A 13,213-nucleotide genomic window follows, 5' to 3' on the forward strand; every position below is an offset into this window, starting at 1 on the left:
TTTAGAGAATTGGTATAATGTCTTCTTTAAATGTTTGGTAGAATTCACCAGTGAACCCATCTGGACCTGGTTTTTATTGTTGTTGTTTTCTCTATTTTGAAAGTTTATTAATTATCGATTCAATTTCTTTAATAGATATAGATCTAATTGAGTTATCTCCATTGTGGTCCATTGTGTGTTTTGGTCCATTGTGTGAGTTTTGAAAGATTATGTCTTTCAAGAAATTGGCCCATTTCATCTAGGTTATCAAATTTGTGATTGACTTGTTCATCATATTCCTTTATTATCCTTTTAATGACCTTGGGATCAGTAATGAATAGTCGGTATTTTATTTCTGATATTGGTAATTTATATCTTTCTCTTTTTTCATCTGTTAATTTTGATGGACTGAATTGTGTCCTCCTGCACCCAAAATTCATACATTGAAGCTCTAAGCCCCAAAGTGGCTGTATTGAGAGATAGGGCCTTTAGGGAGATAATTAGGTTAAATGAGGTCATAAGGGTGGAGCCCTAACCTGATGGGATCAGTGTTCTTATTAGAAGAGGAAGAGACACCAGAGATAACTTTCTTTCCACATGCACACAGAAGAAATACCATGTGAGAAAACAGCGAGAAGGAAGCCATCTACAAGCCAGGAAAAGAGGTCTCAGCAGAAACCAACTCTGATAGCACCTTGTTCTTGGGCTTCTAGCCTCCAGAGCTGTGAGAAAATAAATTTCTGTTGTTTAGGTCACCTACTCTGTTATTTTGGTATGGCAACATGAGCTGAGCAGGCTAATATCACTTGCCTGGCTAGAATTTTATCAATTTTATTAATCATTTCAAAGAGTCAGCTTTTAGTTTTGTTGATTTTGTCTATTAGCTTTCTGTTTTCAGTTTCACTGATTTCTGCTCTAATTTTTTTTTCTTCTGCTTACTTTAGATTTGATTTGTCCTTTTTTCCCCCTAGGTGGAAGCCATACTGACTTTCAAATATGTTTTTTTGTCTAATGTATAAATTCAATGCTATAAATTTTAAGCACTGCTTTTAAACTGCTTTCAATGCATCCTACAGATTTTGATAAATTGTATTTTTGTTTTCATTTAGTTCAAAATATATTTTAGTTTCTCTTGAGATATCCTTGCTAATCTACATGTTATTTAAAACTGCATTGTTTAATTTCCAATTATTTGAGGATGTTCCAACTATGTTTCTGCTGTTGACTTCTAGTTTAATTCTATTGTGGTCTGAGGGCATACATTGTATGATTTCTATTCTTCTAAATTTTTAAGCTCTGTTTTATGGCCCAGGATGTGGTCTATCTTGGTTGTACATGAGCTTGAAAAGAAGGTGTATTCTACTCATGTGTTTTGTTTTTTTAAGATTATCATGATTTATTTCATTATCAGTCTTACAAATTGCTGAGGTTGGGCAAAGCAAGGATAGTTGGTAGTGTGTACCTCTGATGTGTGTTTTCCAACTTCAGCAAACAATTCTCCAGTTCTCAGCAGACTCTGATTGGGTGCTCTACAAATTTAACTCAATTATGACACTATCTACATGGAGATAGCATCAGATCCCACAAGTTAAGGGTTCAGACCCACAAGATTGCCCCCACTTCAGACACCAATTTGTGTGTCCAAATTGTTCCCTGTGCTTGTGATTAACTGACTATAAATCAGAAGTTATTACAACCCCCTACTTGGATTTAATCATCTGTTAGAATGGCTCACAGAACTCAGGGAGACATTTACTTATGTGTACCAGTTTATTACAAAGGCTATTAGAAAGGATACAGATGAACATCCAGGTGAAGAGATACATAGGGTGAGGTCTGGAATGGTCCCAAGTGCAGGAGCTTCTGTTCCCATGAAATTGGAGTGCATCACCTTCCTGGCACATGTATGAGTTCACCAACCTGTAATTTCATCAAATCTTATTTTTCAAGAGTTTTTATAGAGTTTAGTCTATAAACTCCCACCAACCATCACCACTTTCCCTTCCCAGAGGTTGATGGGTGGAGCTGAAAGTTCCAACCTTAAATCACTTGGTCTTTTTTGGTGATGGTCCCATCCCAAGCCTATCTGGGGACCTTACACTAAGTCACCTCATTAGCATAAACTCAGGTGTGCTCAAAAAGGTCTGTTTATAAATAACAAAAACAGTTCTATCACTCAGAAATTTCCAAGGGCTTTGGAAACTTTTTTCAGGAACCAGAGACAAAGACTAAATATATTTCTTATTATACCACAGCACCGTTGATATGATATGGGGAAAATGACACTTTACCTCAATTTTCTTCTCCCCCAAATCCCATTAACACAGTCTAATCATGAGAAAATCATGAGATAAATTCTCATAGAGGCACCTCCTACAATATACCTGACCAGTACCACTCAAAACTGTCAAGGTCATCAAAAACAAGGAAAGTGAGACACTGTCATGGCTAAGAAGAGCTTAGGGAGACATGACAACTAAGTGTAATATGGCATCCTGGTTGGGAGTTTTATACATAAGAAGGGCATTGGATTAAAAATTCAGGAAATTTGAGTAAAGTATGGGCCTCAGTTAATAAGAATGTATCAATATTGGTTCATTCATTGTAACAAACATATCATACAGTGTAAGATATTATATGTGTAGGAAGAGGTATATAGTGTAATAGGGAAGAGCTAAATCAGACTCCATGCTGGATCTGTTTTTTTGAGTTTAACCTTTGCTTTTCATTGTTTTTTTTATTATAATCATACATAATGGCCTGCCTCAGGGAACCCTGTCCCTGTGCCTGAATGTTAAAGTGCCTTTGTTCAGCTCACAGGGAGACAATCTAACCCCACTCACCTGTGAATGGCTACAGGAAAGAAGAAATTAACACATCCCTTCCTCCATGAGGGCCAAGAAAGGAGATATTCTGCAAGATAAATGGCCTTCTTACTTTACTTCCTCACCTCCTCCCTGTCTCTGTTCTATAAAAGAAACTGGCATCCAGACCCCAACAAAATGGTTTTTTGGAGACATTAGTCTGCCATATTCTCAGTCTGCCAGCTTTCCAAAGAAAGTCGTATTCCTTGCCTCAACACCTCATCTTCCGATTTCTTGGCCTGTCGTGCAGTGAGCACAGCGAGCTTGGACTCAGTAACAATAGGAACCCTCTGTAATATCTGCTCATCTTTTTTCTGTAACTCTAAAACTATTCTAAAAAAAAAGTAAAGTCTATTATTAATAAAAAATAAATCAGGACTCTCTTGGAGTTTACAAGAGTGATTGTGGACAGAGGATATTCCAAGAAAAGTGTAGGGGTAGAGAATCTGATCTAAAGTACTGTTGTTTGCAGGTAGGGGAATTGGGACTTGCAGATATGAACCCTTTCAGTAAGGTTCAAGGTTAATCTTTGATAGCTGCCATTTCCAGAGAACCAAATCTCCAATTTCTATGTGGACTAATTTTGATGGGAGGACAGGAGGGAAAACAACACTAATCTGGTGATAAGCATGGGTAAATTGATAAGTTAATGAGTTCATTTTAATACTTGAGAATGTCTGAATGGACCAAATTGGAATCTTCTATAGCCCATGCCATGCACAGAATTCTCATGGCTCTTCCAGTAATTATCTCATAGAGAAAGAGCTGATGTGGCCTTGTTGGTGAAGATCAGAGAGTTATCAAAGCCAGGTAAAACCTTGGACCATGGAAGGCAGTTTCCTCTGAGAGTTTTGCAATTGTAGATTTCTTTTTTCCAGTTAAGGAAAACATTTTTTCTTAAAGTATGCAATTTTAGATTTAACAATCCACTTGTACACTCAACAGACAGGGCAAGAGGAATTCCCAGGTGGAGAAAAATCATTCTAACAAAAACATATTGACAGTAGTAATGGTGGGCCTCTTACAAAGGAAAGCTTTGATCCAATAAGCATGTGAATAATGATAAAGACATATTTATAACCATGCCAATGGAGAAAGAGTCCTGCCCAAGGTGGCTCTCTTCCTTGCCTACCTTTACCATCTGTTTTTGGCAGGTGAGGCAAAAGGATACCATTTGTTCCAGGGAAGGAGTAAAAATTTCCAACTGATGCTAATTGAGGAGCTGATCTAGTTTTTCTTTTCCATTTTGTGAAAGCCATAGACTAAATTTCAGGCAAGGGATTGAGGAGAGACCAAATGGCCATCTGGGTCCCTCCAAAGTTTATCTGGGTGGATAAAACATCCAGATGTTTCCTATTAGCCTTTTAATCTTAGGAGCTTTGAACTGGGAGACTTTCTTTTCTTTTTTAAAAAATGTATCTTATAGAAGTATAGCTGGTTTACATTGTTGTGTTAATTTCTACTGTACTGGAAGGTGATTCAGATATATATGTACCTATATATGTATTCTTTTTTCATATTCTTTTCCATTATGGTTTCTCACAGGATATTGAATGTAGTTCCCTGTGCTATACAGTAGGACCCTGTTGTTTATCCATTCTATATATAATAGTTTGCATCTGCTAATCCCAAACTTCCAATCCTCCCCTCCCCCAGCCCCCTGTCCCCCTTGGCAACCACAAGTCTGTTCTTGTCTGTGAGTCTGTTTCTTTTTCATAGATAAGTTCATTTGTGTCATATTTTAGATGCCACATGTAAGTGATATTATATGGTATTTGTCTTTCTCTGTCTGACCTACTTAATATGATAATCTCTAGGTCCATCCATGTTGTTGCAAATAGCATTATTTCATTCTTTTAAAAAATGTGAACATTTAAAATTTTTATGACATCATACATAGAAAGACCACCCCAAAGTAATTTTAAAAAATTCTCTTCCGTACTTCCAGTATTTCTTCATCCTTATAGTATGCCTTATGTTTAGGTCTTTGTATCATTTGGAATGGATCCTGATTTGTGATGTCTATATGTCTATATGTCTTATCCTCCTCTGTAGTGCCACTTCCTAAGACAGTGCCTGAAACGTAGTAGATACTCAATAAATATTTGTTGAATTAATTAGTGAAAAAATTAACACTCGGGTCTGCCAACACATCCTTCCCTGAAACCATTATTATCTGTTGCCTGTGGTGTTTTACAGCATCTCAGGAACCTACTTACTGCATGCCTCCCTTATTTCCCATGGGGAAACTCAGAGTATTTACCTGTAGGGCAACAAGCATTGACTCTTCTCAGAGGATGAGAAAACTGCCAGCATTCTCTCTCTTCAGGCAGGGAAGGCCACCCTGGCTCTGGATGCAGCCATCTGCAATACTGGTATCTGTGTGGTGGTTACCTAACTACACTTGCTAAGTCCTTTTTCATAATGTGCAATGGTTACTAGGTGGTAATTAGAGTATGCCTAGCTCCAGAATATAGAAAACATCCTCTTTTATGTCTGGTCCTGAAAACCACTGCAGATGTGAACCCAAAAGTCCTGGGAAAATGCTCTTTCCTCTACTATTTGAGAACCAAGGCAGATCTGTTTTTCTTGGTCTGTAGCTTAGTCCTGGTTTACAGAATGTAAGTTGAAAATGTAATGTGTGAAGACAAAAGGAAAGATCGGGGGTATGAAAGTAGGAAAAACAACTTATGTTGTCACATGATATAAGTAGGTAGATGTGGGACCAGAGAGGGGAGGCAGGGCGACCAGGCAGAAATAACCAGGTGGCCCCAGCTTTCCCTGTTTTGCTTCAACTTGTTCTTCTTCCAATAAAACTCAGCCCAGAAATCCACTTCCCCTCCTCCTGCCCTCTGGCCCATTCCAATCAAGAATTCCTCAATCAGGGACTTCCCTGGCAGTCCAGTGGTTAAGACTCCATGCTCTTCTACTGCATGGGGCACAGGTTCGATCCCTGGTGGGGGAACTAAGATCCTGCATGCTGCTGGGTGCAGCTAAAAAAATAAATAAATAAAAATCATCAATCCCAGGTGAGGGGAGAGGGATAACTTTGGAGGTTGGGAATAACATACACACACTACTATATATAAAGTAAATAATCAACAAGGATCTACTACATAGCACAGAGAGCTCTACCCAATATTCTGTAATAACCTATATGGGAAAAGAATCTGAAAAAGAATGAATATATGTATGTACATGTTTCACCGAATCACTTTGCTGTACACCTGAAACTAACACAACACTGTAAATCAACTATACTCCAATATAAAATAAAATTTAAATTAAAAAAAAAAAAAGAATTCCTCAATCAGTTTTACTGGGTAAGAAGACCTCTCCTCAGATTCTAACATGAAGAAGCAAAAGATGGCCTCTGGCCCGGGGATCCCAGTTCAGAACAGCCAGAGAACGAGAGGCAGGAACTCAAATGAGAGAAAGTTCGTGACTTGGAGGAAATGGTTCTTCCTGCTACCGGAAGAGCCAGTATATCCTGAGGAAACCACAGGTTTTGCAGAGCCTGAGCTCAGCCTGGCCCAGAGGAAAAATAAGCGAATTTGCAATATTCAGGGGTAGAGCGTAGCTGATTCAGATAGAATCTGACCCACGCTCCAGGGGAGACTTGTAGGGGGATGCATGGAGTCAAGTGTTCCAGGTTAGGCTCAGCAAACACAAGTACAGACACCAGGAAAGAAGCCAGGGACTAGGGTGGAACTGAAATACTGCCTTCACTTGGACACAGGCTGACACCCCAGGGTGAGAACCCTGGTGTGTGTGTTGAGGAGGGGGGAGTGTGGGCACATGATCAGCCTGCGAGCAACTGGGGAATCCTGATAAAGAAATGACATGCGAGCAGCTCTTCATTATCTGTTGCTACCTAACAAGTTATCCCTAAACTTGGCGGCTCAGAGCAACACACATTTATTAGCTCCCAGTTTCTGTGGGTCGGGTGTCCAGGCACAGTTCAGGTGGGTGCCCTGCTCAGGGTCTCTCCCGAGGCTGCAGACAAGGTGCCAGCCCGGGTTGGTGTCTCATCTTATGGCTCAACTGGGAAGGAGACACTTCCAAGTTCGTGTCTTCCCTCACAGGCTGTTGGACGGATGGCCTCAGTTCCTTACTGGTTATTAGCCACAGGTTGCCTTCGGGTCCTCCTCTTCCCCCCAGCAGCTTGCATCATCAATGGGTGCAAGCCAAGGGGGCCATTGGGAGAGTCTGCTAGCAAGACGGAAGTCACAATCTTTTGTAACCCAACCATTCCATCACCAACATATTCTGTTGGTAAGCAAGTCATGAAATCAGGCCCATAGTCAAAGAAGGAGATTACACAAGGGCACCAATAACAGGAGGTAGGGTAGAAGTCTGCCTCCCACAGGTGGAGAAGTACCTGCAGAAAAATACCTAAAACTATACTTCCCTTTGGGTCCAGACTGTTCTTGAGAGCTATTTAAAGAGACAGCCTTTCAAATGAATTAAATGGCAAAGAAGAAAAGTCATAAAAATGCCAACCTTTCTAAAAAATTTTAGGACTGATTTCCTAATAGCACTGAACTTTATTTCTAATAAGACTGTGTTTTACAAATAGTAACTAATGGAAAATAGGTAACTCACTTGTAATTAACCAAAACCAGAGGTTCCCTCATCCCCAACCTGACATCCAGTCAAATTCAGTGTATTGTCCTCGGGAGAGAGCCTGAGGGTGTTTCAGTCACCTGTTGCTGAATAACAGTAAGCTAAAGTTTAGTGATTTATTTATTTACTTATTAATTTATTTGGCTGTGCCAGGTCTTAGTTGCGACATGCAGGATCTTTAGTTGGAGCATGCGAACTCTTAGTTGCAGCATGTGGGATCTAGTTCCCTGACAGAGGATCAAACCTGGGCCCCCTGCATTGGGAGCACAGACTCTTAGCCACTGGACCACCAGGGAAGTCCTCAAATTTTAGTGGTTTAAAACAACATTTATTTTGCTCCCAGATCTGCAATTTGGATAGGGCTCAGTGGGAGCAGCTCATGTCTGGAGCGACTTGAAGACAGGGAATTGGAACCTGCCGAAGGCTCTCTTACTCATATGTCTGCTATTCATGCTGGCTCTCAGCTGGGGCTGTGGCCAGGACATCTACAGGGGGTCCTTCTAGGTGGCTGCTTGCGCTTCCTCACAGCATGGTGCCTGGGTTCCAAGGATGAGAATCCTAAGAGAACAAGCCAGGCAGGCATATCTCCTTTTATGACTTAGCCTCGAAAGCCACCTGGTGTCACTCCCACCATAGTCTCAGGTGTGCTAGATTCAAGGGGAGGGAACTTAGACCCCATATCCTGATGGAGAAGCCTGAAGATCTTATCATAAGTTTATGATATAAGTTTATATCATAAGAAGGGCACATGGGATGGGATTCATCTTTGAAAAATGCAATCTTCCACAGACAGCAAACTAGCCCCCTGCCCCATCCTTGAGCTCTCATGAGTGTCAGTGACAACACACATCATATGGTGAAAAGAACTGTGAAGTCATGAAGAAATAAGACAGCAGGTATAATCTTGATAGATGAGAAGCAATCCTTTCTGCCTCTTCTGCCATTGAGTTGGAGGTGAAAAACGGATCCATTTGCCTGGACTAGAAAAGAGACATTGTGCAGAGCCACCAGACCAACCCTGTGGGCTTGGGATTCTCATTTTGCCTGTTATTGTAAAGCCTATAAAACTCTCTGTATTCGTTTTGTACTGCTGCTCACATAGTACCACAAATTTAGCAGCTGAAACAATATTCATTTATTACTTCATAGTTTTGTAAGTCAGGAGTCCAGTGTGAGTAGTTTAGGCAGGTTTGTGTTCAGGTTATTACAAGGCTGAAATGAAGCTGTCAGTGGAGGAGCTCTGGGGAAGAAACTGAAAAACTCCAGAAGGGGCTTCCCTGGTGGCGCAGTGGTTAAGAATCTGCCTGCCAATGCAGGGGACACGGGTTTGACCCCTGGTCCGGGAATATCCCACATACTACGGAGCAATTGCTGAGCCTGCGCTCTAGAGCCTGCGAGCCACAACTACTGAACCCACCTGCTGCAACTACTGAAGCCCGCGCGCCTAGAGCCTGTGCTGCACAACAGGAGAAGCCACCGCAGTAAGAAATCCGGGCACCGCAATAAGGAGTAGCCCCCGCTCTCCACAACTAGAGAAAGCCCGTGCGCAACAACGAAGACCCAATGCAGCCAAAAATAAAATAAATTATGAAATAAATCTTTTAAAAGCAAAACAAAACAATATTAAAGTACTAGACAATGATGTCTGTTATCAATGCTTTCATGCAACGTTGTGCTAGAGGCGTTAGTCAATGAAGTAGAAGAAGACGAAAAAAGAAAGAAAAACTCCAGAAATTGTACCTATTAGGCAGGTTTCCAACATTCGTTCTTCTCTGCAGGGTGCTGCTAGGGAGGTTCTGACCACCAGAGGGCGCAAGAACCACAGCTCCTTTCTGCCACCTTGATACAGTTAGGAGCATCTGTACCACCGCGGAAATTGATAGAAAAGCAGAATCTGTCCGCAAACTCAGACCCGCTTAATCAAAACCTGCATTTTGTCAGACCCTCCCTCCCCCAGGCAATTTGTGTTCACACTGATGTTTGAGGGGCACTCCAGCTCAGTGCTTCTCAAACTTGGCTGCATGTTAGAATCACCCCAGGAGCTTTAAAAATCCCTTGATGCAAGGGTACCGCCACCCCCCACCCCAGGAATTCGGATTATAACGGATTGTTAAAATCTCCACTGAGGATTTTAATATGTTGTCAAGGTTGAGAATCGCTGCAAGTGTAGCTCGTTCCACACTGTAAGAACCCCGTGCATAAGCTATAATCCACCTGGGTACAGAAACCGAGAAGGACATCCCCACCCTTGGGGATCTCCCGGAACAGAAGACCCCCAGACCTCAGGGGCGTACAGGTTCTATTGAAGTCAGGGCAACGTGAAAATGTGAAACACTGAGGCAGTGTTGTTTCCAAAGTGCTTCAAAGACCCAGGTCAAACACCGGCTCCTCAGACAGAAATTCTATCCCACCCCTAACCGTGCTTGGTGATGCTACTCCGGGATCGGTGCTCCCAGATACTCCTGGATGGTGCCTCCTGATCTCCACCGGGGACTCCTGGAGAGCAGGAAATGTGTTGATTCTCCCCTGCAGAGTGTTTGCTCAAAGAAGCACCCTCCACTATTGCTGCGGTAACGTGGGCAGACTCCCCTGCTGGCGGTGGAACCTGTGAGCTGAACTTCAAAGAAGAAGGTGCCTGGAGGACAGAGGAAGCTGGCAGTGTTAGGATGAACTTTTAAAAATATTTATACTTCCCCATTTATATAGCGCTTTACAGTCCAATGCACTTTTATATACTTTCTTTTGTTTTCACAATACCCATCTGTGTTAAGTTAGAGTAGGTTAACCCTACAGTAGTGGAAAACTGAGTGACAGAGAGATGACCAGATATGCTGAAATTTGCAAGATGAGTCAGGCAGAATTAGAACAAGAAATTGCTTTCCTAAATTTTCTGATTTTCTAAACGTGTATTCCAGGATGTGGCAATATCCAACTTCTGACCTCTCTTTCCTCACTGTCTGGGAGCATTTCTGGAAATTATGTGTTTGTTTTTCCTTCTCCATTCTCCTCCCCCAAGTGGAGGGTGTGTTTCGTCGTTCTGGAATTTTGGGTTTATCTGCTACTACCTAATGTCCACGAAGTTATATGACTTCTCATTTTGGATAGAAGATTCACCAGGTGTGGAGTAAATAAATTCTCATGTTTCCTCAGTGCAAAGGACTTATTTCTCATTGCATCCCCAGCACTTCAACAAGATATTTGTGGCATGAATGAATCACAAATGAAGTGAGAGGCTTTGCGACGTTAAATCTGAGAAAGGGAAGAAGCAGAAGCAGAAGATTAATCCAGCTGTGAGTCTGCAGGTGGGGTGATGGGGTGTGGTTCTAACCTCTGAACCAAGAGCCGTGAAGAATGATGTATGTAGAAATACCACCAGCACCATGGGAGGGAGTTGGTCTTATCTTCTCAAACAATGGCCAGGTCTCTTATTGGTGCTCTCTAGGGTCCAGGAAAAAGATGTTAAAGTCTGGACATATTTACTGCTCAAACGAAATGCTGTAAATTTCTTTGAAGAATTCAATGAGCCTCCAGATGTTGATGCTTTCAATAAAGACCTTCCTGTTACCCCTTTCTTCTGTCAAGTGTCCTTACTCCTCTGGGGTAGACACCCTTCTCTCTCTTGGGTCCCCAAACAACTCTCCTCCTGCAGATACCTGAGGTGTAGGAAGGATGTGAAAAGATGTGCTCTGGCTTCACCCCTGATTCTGCCCCATCAGCATGCTCTGAGGCCCCACAGCCCAGGCCCACGCCTCCCTCATAAGCTACCGTTGACTTTCTCCCGTTGCTCTCCTCCCACCATCTCCCACTTTCTTCCTGGAGACCTGGCGATCCAAGGGCTGCAGTACCTGTCCAGAGTGGTGCTATGGCCCAGGGACATGGTTCCGGCTCGGCCCCACTCTGTCGCTGGCACTGAGAATCAGTGTCGGTGCCGTAGGCCTTCTGTTCACTCCTGGTCCCCTACTTGGGGCCTCATGAGGGCCAGGAGGCGGTGGGGGAGAGGCTACCACCGGTGGACACTCAGGACTGGCAATAGGCAGGCTGGAGGGAAGGGTGGTGGTAACTGGCTGGAGGGCTTCAGGAACTGCATCCCTGTGTAAAGGAAAGGAAAACCTTCTTTCTCCATTCTCAGATCATCAGGGAAGAAAATGTATTATGACTGGTTCAGTTGAGGCCGATTTGGGGTTGGGTTCCAGGAAAGTGAAACGGCCCTAAGAGCCCTAATTTTCCTCCTTCATGTTGCCCCCAGGTATTCAAAACTTCCTGTTTCTTCAAGGCCCAAGCCCGCTCCCTCAGCGTGTCATGGCCTGAAGATTTATATATTTGGCATATTCACAGCACGATGAAGAAAGTATAATCCAGTATACATACTTCTTTCTGGAAGGATTTCCAAGTTCTCCTCTGCGTTTCACTGAGTCCCTGAAGTTCATGAGTCCCAGTAGCAGACCATGACCATCTAGAGATGGTGTGTGAACTTGATAGTGACTGAAAAGAAAGGAGATGATGTCATCCACTGTGAAATGAATTGTCATAGTCCTAATCTTCTCAAAATAAGTGCTTGAAAATTAAGCACTATATTTTCACGGGCCTTTCAAACTCTACATCCAGCATGTGTGTATATCCATATATGTGTGTATATATGTATGTGTGTGTATATAAATATACAATGTGGCATTAAAAGCCATATATTTAACATTTAAACATCATGTAATGTTAAAAGATGCATAAACAGCCATTCCCTGACCTCCAGCCACTTCCCATAGGCAATCATTTTCATCTCTTAGCTCTTCCGACCTAGTTCCATGTTGCTTAATAATTTGCATATCCTGATATCTTTTTTGCTTTTTACTCAATATTATTGAAAAATAATTTATATACAATAAAAATTCTCTCTTCCTAGTCCAGCAGCACTTTTCACTTAAGTATTCAATTCATTCGAAACTGTTTTACTCTTGCTTTTCTCCTTTTTTCTTCCGATAACTTTGTTCCACTGCTGTGTGTATCCTTCTTTCTCCAACCGTTTAATGAGAAATCTCAAACATACAGGGAAGTTGAAGGAGCTATACAGTGAACACCTGTATTTGCCACCTAGGTTCTGCCATTAACATTTCACTCTACTTAGTTCAGCTGATTTTTTATGCATTGAAAATAAGTTGCAGGGAGGGATAAACTAGGAGTTTGGGAGTAAATAATAGACACACTGCTATGTATAAAATAGTCACGACATTGTAAATCAACTATACCCCAATATAAAACAAAAATTAAATGAAAAAATATATGTATAAACAACAAGGACCTACTGTATAGCACAGGGAAATATATTTAATATCTTATAATAACCTATGATGGTAAACAATCTGAAAAAGAATATATATAAGTGTATGTGTGTGTGTATATGTATATAACTGAATCACTGTACTGTGCACCAGAATCTAACCCAACAATGTAAATCAACTATACTTCAGTTTAAAAAAAGGAAAGTTGCAGACATCAGGTCTCTACTCCTAAATTCATCAGCTCTGTACTCCTCTTCTAGATGCATGAGTGAGGGCAGCTCTCTTCATGCTGACTGACTGAAGAGGGGAGTGTGTGTGGGGCGGGGGGGGGGGGGGGGGGGGGGGCGGGGGTTGGAGCCGGGAGGCTTCTGTTTCTGCCTAGCAGGAAATCTCCCTGGCTTCCAGTGAAGTTCCTCACTCACAGGGCTGCATACATGTGTGAGCTGTTTAACTTGTCTTTGCCCCAGCCAG

Source organism: Hippopotamus amphibius, chromosome 16 (genome assembly GCF_030028045.1).
Source record: "Hippopotamus amphibius kiboko isolate mHipAmp2 chromosome 16, mHipAmp2.hap2, whole genome shotgun sequence".
NCBI lineage: Eukaryota > Metazoa > Chordata > Mammalia > Artiodactyla > Hippopotamidae > Hippopotamus > Hippopotamus amphibius.